Source organism: Calypte anna, chromosome 3 (genome assembly GCF_003957555.1).
Source record: "Calypte anna isolate BGI_N300 chromosome 3, bCalAnn1_v1.p, whole genome shotgun sequence".
NCBI classification, from domain to species: domain Eukaryota; kingdom Metazoa; phylum Chordata; class Aves; order Apodiformes; family Trochilidae; genus Calypte; species Calypte anna.
Window position 1 is genome coordinate 56,079,148 of NC_044246.1, and position 8,618 is coordinate 56,087,765.

Genomic DNA, 8,618 nt, shown 5'->3' on the forward strand with positions numbered 1-8,618 from the left:
GCACCCTGTGCTGGGTTAGGAACTGGCTGGAGGGCCGGGCCCAGAGAGTGGTGGTGAACGGGGCTGCATCCAGTTGGCGGCCGGTCACTAGTGGTGTCCCCCAGGGATCAGTATTGGGCCCAGCTCTGTTTAATATCTTTATCGACGACTTAGACGAAGGGATTGAGTCCATCATCAGCAAATTCGCAGACGACACTAAGCTGGGAGGAAGTGTGGACCAACTCGAAGGCAGGAGGGCTCTGCAGAAGGACCTGGACAGACTGGAGAGCTGGGCCGATTCCAACGGGATGAGCTTCAACAAGGCCAAGTGCCGGGTCCTGCACTTTGGCCACAACAACCCCATGCAGCGCTACAGGCTGGGGACAGAGTGGCTGGAGAGCAGCCAGGCAGAAAGGGACCTGGGAGTCTGCATCGACAAGAAATTGAACATGAGCCAGCAGTGTGCCCAGGTGGCCAAGAAGGCCAATGGCATCCTGGCCTGTATCAAAAACAGCGTCACCAGCAGGTCCAGGGAGGTGATTCTTCCCCTGTACTCAGCGCTGGTTAGGCCACACCTCGAGTACTGTGTCCAGTTCTGGGCCCCTCAGTTTAAGAAGGATGTAGAGGTCTTGGAACAGGTCCAAAGGAGGGCAACCAGGCTGGTGAAGGGACTCGAGCACAGGCCCTATGAGGAGAGGCTGAGAGAGCTGGGGCTGTTCAGCCTGAAGAAGAGGAGGCTCAGAGGAGACCTCATTGCTGTCTACAACTACCTGAAAGGAGGCTGTAGCGAGGTGGGAATTGGACTCTTTTCACAGACGACCTTCAACAAGACAAGAGGACACAGTCTTAAGTTGTGCCAGGGGAGGTTTAGGTTAGATATTAGAAAGAATTTCTTCACGGAGAGGGTGATTAGGCTATGGAATGGACTGCCCGGTGAGGTGGTAGATTCTCCATCCCTGGAGACATTTAAAAAAAGACTGGATGTGGCACTCAGTGCCATGGTCTAGCAACTGCTCCGGTGGGTCAAGGGTTGGACTAGATGATCTCTGAGGTCCCTTCCAACCCGGCTAATTCTATGATTCTATGATTCTATGATCACATAATAATATCAGAAGGGTTGGACCCGATATTGAGGTCCCCTCCAACCTGTCATTCTATGATTCTATGATAATAGCAATAATCCTACTAAGTTAAATGATAACATGGTGGCAGTCAGAGAAGATTTCAGAGATCCCTATCTTTGCTGATTCACTTAACATGGAATTCAGAGGAAATAAAAATCTCCATAAATTCATGAATCCTAGTTTATAAACTTCACATAGAAATTTTATGTTTGTAAGATAAATACCCAAGAGCTGACTCAAGGGAGTTTAACAAATATCACAAACACAAATCTGTACTGGATGAATAGCATATAAAAAAACCCCACTTTTTTAGTTGACATTTGTACTACCCAGAAACTAGATAAGATAAGAATGTCCCTTCAGATGGACCTGTTTAGTACATTGTTTCCCATTGTGTTTAATTAAATAAATCAGTGTTTCTGTCTCAGAGGTTTAACAAAATAAATCATGGTTTCAATTCTGTAAGAACATTTCTGAAGATGGAAGACTTCCACTCACTATAAAGTTTGTTTGAGAGTACTGGTTAGTATCTTATTTGGAGAATATGAGACTATCTATTGTGAGTGAGCTATCTTCAAGTGATAAAGTTTTTTTCTATCCTGTATTGATGTACTTTTCACCTAAAATGAATTTCAAAAAATAGATCGATATAGCAAGAAAGCTGTTAATGCATAACAGGTATCAATCAAGGTATAATGTCAACTCTTAAGATAGTCACTATTGAATTTATAGCAAAGCAAAAGAAATAGGCACCTACCAGCAGGTGAGCTATATCATCCTTCTACTGATGTAGGACTAACTTAGGACACCTGAATCTCACCCTGAATGTATCTTGAAAACAAACAAATGATTTTCTTCTTTCTTTTATTGACATCTCAATTAGTGACATCCTATGGTTTTTACAGGTTTTTTTTGCTTATACAAAACCCATAGCTTATAGAAACCTAGAAACCACTGCTAATACCTATATTATCAGCAATTCAGAATGGAGAGACATAATTACATTTCCTAAGGGGGTCTTTGGGGTCTTTTTGTTTGGTGGTTTTTTGTTTTTTTTTCTTGTGGAAATTACCTCCTGGAATATCAGTATAGGGGGTTCAGAATTCCCTTCAATGGTATGTACCAGCTGTGATTCAGGCTGCTTTCTGCTTAGTCCTCAGACTTTCTTAAATTGTTTTTTTGGACTTTGTTGAGATGAATAGGCTGACCATCGATTTGAGTTTTTGGAAACAATATTAATTCTCCACTTCCCTCTCTCCACTGCTTCACTAAATATCAGACAAATTTGTCATTTCAGACAAAAATACACAGGAATATTTATTCATAGATTTTTCATTGGAAGGTGAAAGACTATATATCTCAATGGACTGTTTTTGATTGCTCATACTAGCTTCTGATGATAAGGTGTTGTATTGATTCCTTTAGCTATATGTAATGGCTGAATTTGTTCTGTATGTGAATCATCTCCACATTTCATTTTAACAACTTCATACCCAATGCCAACATAACGTATTTATGAAGATAATTTCTCACACAGTCAACTGTATGGATGTTAGACATCTCTCAGACTTAAGTCTTTATTAGTTGTAATTGCCTGTACACATGCTGTTTCATGTTTATCAATTTTTTTTTCTTTAGTGCTAAATTACCATTGCAAAGATTATCAATCAATAAGGCGCCTACATACACAGCAGGTTTCCTTTTATCATCATGGTTGTGTTGCATTACCCCATATTTAGCCATTAGGTAGTATTAAGGAGATATAATAATGAGCTAAATGAAGAGTGAAGGCTAAAATGGTACTTTTTTCTGTACTTCTTATTGGTTTTCTTGTTAATATAGAAGGTCTCCATGAAATCCTTCATCTCCACTGTATAGCTAAGCCGTTCAAACCTACGGTAAAATGTACATTTTAAAAGGTACAGATGAATTCAGCAATACCATGCACATATCTGTAGCATACAATGAATGCACAGAACTCATGCTATTTTCGTTTCAAGAGCCATCTGGGGAAAGCTCCACTAAGCTTCAGGAAAAAAACCCATATATGGATTCTTCTAGCTACCAAAAAAAACCAGATGCCATGAGCTTATGGTTAAATATCAACATTTAGGAATAAGCAGTCAGTTATATCTCTTCTAAGTAGCTGCACTTGCTGAAATTAACACCAAATTTCTCAGTCAGTGTCTGCTTCTAGGACTGATAATGCTCAATGTTTATATTTAAAGCTAGAGAATGGTGTGCAGAACCAAGGCCACTTGTTCTGAGAAACACCTTATGCTTTGGAATGAGAAAGGAGGTAAAGGGGTCACACCTGCAATGGTCCTCCAGGGAGAAGCAGAGCAGAGAGGTGGCAAAAATTGACCAGAGTATTGCATCCTATATTCATCATACTCGATATAGATTTGAGAGATAATAATAATAATTTGTCATCTAGTTCTTTGTCCATGGCTGGCATCCTGGAAGGACTCAATGGTGACATGAGGTAGGGGGAGAAGGGGAGGAACATGATACTGCTTTTGTGTATATTTGTACATACTTATTAATTTTCCTTTTCATCACTTCTGTTTCATAAAAGCTGGGTAGTTTAGTTTCCAACTCATAAGTCTTTCTCCCTTATTCTCTCTCCTTTCTCTGTCAGGGAGGTGGATTAATAAAGAACATCTGTCATTCATTTAATTGCCAGCTCAGCACTAAACTGTGACAGTACAGAAGAGAAATATTCTTGTCTCACATTTCTCCACTCTAATCAGCAGCACGTGAAATGTAAAGATAAAGGGAAAATATGCTTAGTTTTGTTGTAAGTTGGTAATAATATTGTGAAAATGAGATTGTCATATCTTTCCTACAATAAATGCATCAGACAATATGATAGGAAAACTCTGTAAAGTGTTGTTCTGTGAATGTATAAGGTTTAGGAGATCTTAAAGATATTTTCAAAATCTTATTTTTAGCACTCTTTATGATAAAAAATTATTTTGCATACACTTCCATAAAACATTAGGATACTTTTTTTATTCAGATATAGATTAAACTAATCAGAACTATTTTGAAGTAAGAAATTCTAGGTGATAACAGTAAATAGCACAAAATTTTGTATCCATCTCACAGAGTGAATGAGTTCCACTGTGCTGTCATTATCTGAAGAAACACAAAGCATCCAAATGAGAAATATGTTTTTCACTTGTGTGTAGGAAATAAGCCTACAGTATCTGAAAGAATCTGATGATTATATCACTTGTGGGAATGAAGGTACTCACCATTTGAGAAAATTACTCCATTATCTGTCCAGTTCATTAAAAAAACTTCATCTCTTTCTATCTTTTGTGGTGATATTTTAATGCAGAAATGAATGCTTGTAAATCAAGAGATTTATCTTTTAAATTTACTATGCATTTTTCATTTGCATTTAAATTGAAGTGTAAAATTTTGCTCTGTTGCATGTAATACACAAAGGAGTTGAGCTTTGAAGGTTCAGTATCCCCCTAGATTTTACCACACTTATCAAAGTGATGCTGCAACATGTCTGATAAAATATTTTTCAGGCAACAAAAGCTATGATTTGTACAGGACATTGATAAAGGATGTTTTAATGATGAATTATTTGATCAGAAGAATTAGAAAAAGCATAAAAATGTTAACTGAGCTCTGAGCAGTGTTTCCAGTGAAAACATCAGATGTTCAAAGAAGAACAGGAAAAATAAGCATGATCAAAACCAAAGATGCTTGATTATGAAAACTGAGAGGTTTCATTTTAGTCAATTCACTGCTTTATCCTTGTTTAGAAGCAAAAGTTAAAGGTGACAAAATCAGAACGTGCACTGTGACTGCAGATTATGAATAACCTTATGTGATGAGGTTTTTGCCTCACATATTTATGAGGTTTTTGTTTTTGGTTTTTTTTTTTTAATTAATGGTACATCTGTAAAACCACAAAACACCAATATCATAGAATCATAGGATGGTTTTGGATGGAAGAGACCTTTAAGGGGTTATTTTTGACTATATAGCACAAGGGAAAACAGGACTGTGTCTTAGTCAAACTCTATGATTACCCCCATAATACAAACAGTGCTGGTCTATCACTATCAAATTACTATTCTGAGAAAAAATAATAAATACACATCATGCCTTTTGCCCTGTGTCATAAATGGACCAAAAGATCAACACAGAATCAGTAAACAGCTGAAACACATTTGTTACAATGACCATGACCTGAAAATCGGCACTCACATACTGGGAAGAGAACATAGTTTTAAACACAGCTCATAGGTATATTTCTACGAAAGATATGGAATTTCTGAATTGTCCTTTTCTCTGGAATAAAAATACAAAGGACTCATTTCTCTCTTATTTTGGCTGGGAGAAAGGGGGCTGAAATAAAGATCTTTCTCGAGGCTCATGTTGTGTGAATTACATTTGTCATGGAGAGAAAAAAAAATCTGATTTTTCTTTGAAATGTTGACATAATTTGGCACTCTGACATGCTTTTAATTAATGTGTCACAATTAAATTGCCAAGATTCTTCTGCTTTAACACAGAATTGAAACATATTGAAAAGTTTAATTTATAGCATGTAGTTTGTTTTGTTTTAAACTTGTCTTCTTTTCTCAGTGAACTGCTATCTCTTTAGTCCATTGGTTGAGATTAATAGTTTGGATCCAACTTCATTTCTGCAAACATTAAAACAAATGGAAGCAGCAAAGGCTGCCTAATGTCTCTCTTCCACAATTCCTACTATTCTGTCATTTCTCCTGGTTCACTAATGAAGGGTTCTGGTTCAGCTGTGTTTACTCTATGATTTCTACTCTGTGACCTTGGGAGTATTGCTGTGTTAACAAAGCTCCCTTGCAATACTTGAGCATGGGGAGCAAAGAGGAGAAATTAGAGGGTTCTGTGCTGTTGCAAGACTGAGATCCCACTGGATCTCACAGTGAGCACGGGAGTGGCAGAGAGGTGGTTGTCTGGGTCACACACCTGGGGAGCTGCAGTAGATAGATAGAGGCTCCTTAGGAAGGACATGTCAAAGATGTAAGGAGGGAGAGTTGCCCTTTATATGTGAGAGCATCAGCTTCTATTTGGAGCTTTCCTCTGGATAATGAACCATCTGAGATTTCATAGGTGAGAATCTGGGAGCAGATCAGCATAGGCAATGTTATGGTTGATCTCTGAGAGAGACCCTCTGGTCAGGAAGAATAATTTGATGAGGCCTGTTTCAGATAACTGGAGAAGCCTTGCACTTACATTCCCTGGTCCTTGAGGACATGAACCACTCTGGTGTCTGCTGGCAGAGCAAATCAGGTGGGCACAAGCAATCCAGGAGGTTTTGTTTCTGTAGTGCATCAGTGACAACTTCCTCATGCAGGTGACCATGAGGACAATGGAGGGAGGGGAGGTACTTTGCTCTACCTCATAACTGCAGACAAGAAAGAGGTGGTCAGGAATGCTGAAGTCAGGGGTAACCTTGGCTGCATTGACCATGAGATGGTATAATCCAGGATTTTGTGACAAGGCAATAAGGCAAACAGCAGGACCACTACTCTGGAATTCAGGAGAGACAAATTTCACCTGTTCAGGTACTTGCTTGGAAGATCCCCATGGGATACAAGTCTGGAGAAAATAGTGGTCCAGAGAGATGACTGATCTTCAAGCATTACGTCCTCCAAGCTCAGGAAATGTCTATGCCCATATGCAGGAAGTGAAGAAAAGGTAGCAGGATGCCTTTATGTAGGAACAGTTTGCTCCTGACTGAATACAGCCATAAAAGTGTTCTAGATGCAGAAGCAGGGGTAGATGGTCCAGGAGGATTATGGAAACAATGTTGCAGCATGCGATTACAAGGTCAGAAAAGTAAAAGTTTACAGGAAGTGCACCCTTGGAGATGCTCAAAATAGCTTTTCAAAATAGCTGTTTCAAAATAGCTTTTTCATGCATCCATGCTGGATCTGTCAATAAGGCGACATGGTAAGATTTTTTACTTCCCTGTGAGAGAATATAGGGCATCGTATTTTGAAAATATGAGTTTTGGGAGACAGAACTCATAACTGACAAAGTCTTTGGATTTATATATGGGATTCTATGAGCGAGGTGCATTTAATGTGCTATTTGAATGAATTTTCAACTGCTTAGCAACTTAGCAACCCTTATTAGGCCAATCCACTGTTACAGGTACACTGTTTTTTTTCATTGATCGATCTTCTCATATATAGAACTGTTGCATCATCTACTTTCCGCAACAGACTCATTCTTTCTAGTGTGAATGTAACTGTTTCCCTTCCTTAAATGAAACATTTGGGACACACGACTGAAAAGCCTTTTCCTATTTATACTCCTTTTATACCTGTGAATGTCACTAAGCTAGATACTTTGCAGCTCATAAAAAAAAGATTAAAACTTGCAATCATATGGATAAGCACCTAGGATTAGAATGAAACATGAGAACACTAAATTTATGTGCTTCTAAAGCCCCCAGACTTCTATGGTAGGTCCAAAATTCACAGAATATAAATTCTACCCATTCATATGCATTACCTTCCTGAAAGCACTGACATTATTGCTATCATAAATTATAAGGAGCTGCAACCATGCTGAGATGAGTGGAGTTAAGTCTCAGATATGAGATTCAGCTCAGCTGAGCACTGCTAGCTGAGTGACAGTGGTCAGACTGCAAGAAACACGAAGACATAAATCTTAGTTACAAACATTTAAAGAAAAATGGTAGCCCTGCATCTGCAGTGGTTGAGTTGAGTGGAGGGCATGTAGCTATTTACCTTCCCCCAGGGAACACAAGGCAAATCTCAGAGTTGTCCTAACTGGATTAGATATCTGAGTATATGGACACTGAGATAACACTTTTAGACTGTAGCATTAGCCTCTTGATGATAAGCTTATTCAAAAGCATTATTCCCTATTACTGTTATTATCATGTCTTTTTGTAAAATGCCATTCACAACCACTATTCAAATTACTAATCTTAAAGGAGCATACCATTAAAACAGTACTGGCAGCTTGCTAGTATAATTAAACACGGTACAAATATTTTGGGTTTTTAAGTGGTACAATATTTGTTTGTGCAATAGGTAAGAACTTGTGTCTCGAAACAGATGGCTGCAATGTTTGTTTGGTATCATTCAGTCATATGCACAAAGCAGTACATTGAATGGGCTGGACTACTGAAATATGCAAATATTAATACAAATTATTTTAGGAAACTTACCTATTGCTTTTGATTTACTTTTGTAAATAAATAATTTTACTAAGTACCTTTTCTGTTATTTTAAGAAAATGTTCATTCTATTATGGTCTTTCTCACAGAGGTCAATAAGGGATTCCCAAAGATTAAAGAATGTCAGCCACATGCTTAGGAAAATATATTTTAGTAGATGTTGACAGCCATATTTACCATACCTCAGAGACTCTAAATCTCTAAAGTCCTATTAGAATGGCCATGCACAAATTTAAGGATTACAAGGTGTTTAAATGCCTGGACCTTGTTAATTTGGTGATCTGCAAGGC